Source organism: Aptenodytes forsteri, unplaced genomic scaffold (assembly GCF_000699145.1).
Source record: "Aptenodytes forsteri isolate BGI_AS27 unplaced genomic scaffold, ASM69914v1 Scaffold55, whole genome shotgun sequence".
In the NCBI taxonomy this organism is placed as follows: domain Eukaryota; kingdom Metazoa; phylum Chordata; class Aves; order Sphenisciformes; family Spheniscidae; genus Aptenodytes; species Aptenodytes forsteri.
Window position 1 is genome coordinate 653,644 of NW_008796063.1, and position 461 is coordinate 654,104.

A 461-nucleotide genomic window follows, 5' to 3' on the forward strand; every position below is an offset into this window, starting at 1 on the left:
GGCACGCCGTGCTGCTGGGCGTCCCCCGACCCAGCCCGGCGGGGGAAAGCTGTTCGCGGCTCCCCGGGTGGTTCTCCATACACTGAGCCCGGCCTCCTGGGGGTTTCCGGAGAGGGAAAGACCGCACGAGGCAGGAGGAGGGAGGCAGGGAAGGAATATTGCTTAGCTCTAGTGCGAAAAGGGAATGGGGCTCCCCGAGGGTGCAGCGCGGCTCTCGGCCACCCGCTGGGAAGAGGATTTAGTGTCCCCCCCTCGCCGACGGAGAAGCGCAGCTTCCCACACACACACACACTGCGGTGGGAGAGAAACGCGCCCCACGCACTTGGCTGGGGGGGAAGCTGAGCCTTCCCCCTGCCTCCCTGCTGGGCAGCATCCTGTGAAGTCCCCCCTTAGCCCCTCGCCCTCTGCAGGACTGGCTTTGACCTGGGGCTTGGCCGCGTTCCGCGTTCGAGGAGGGAGGG

The 461-nt window shown here is 67.5% G+C and overlaps 1 protein-coding gene across 2 annotated transcripts in view; it reads left to right on the forward strand.

The window, feature by feature from the left end:
- Nucleotides 1-461, forward strand: part of COL1A2 (collagen type I alpha 2 chain) — a 43,224-nt gene that overhangs the window by 817 nt on the left and 41,946 nt on the right. The gene's annotated exons all lie outside the window — the stretch shown is intronic.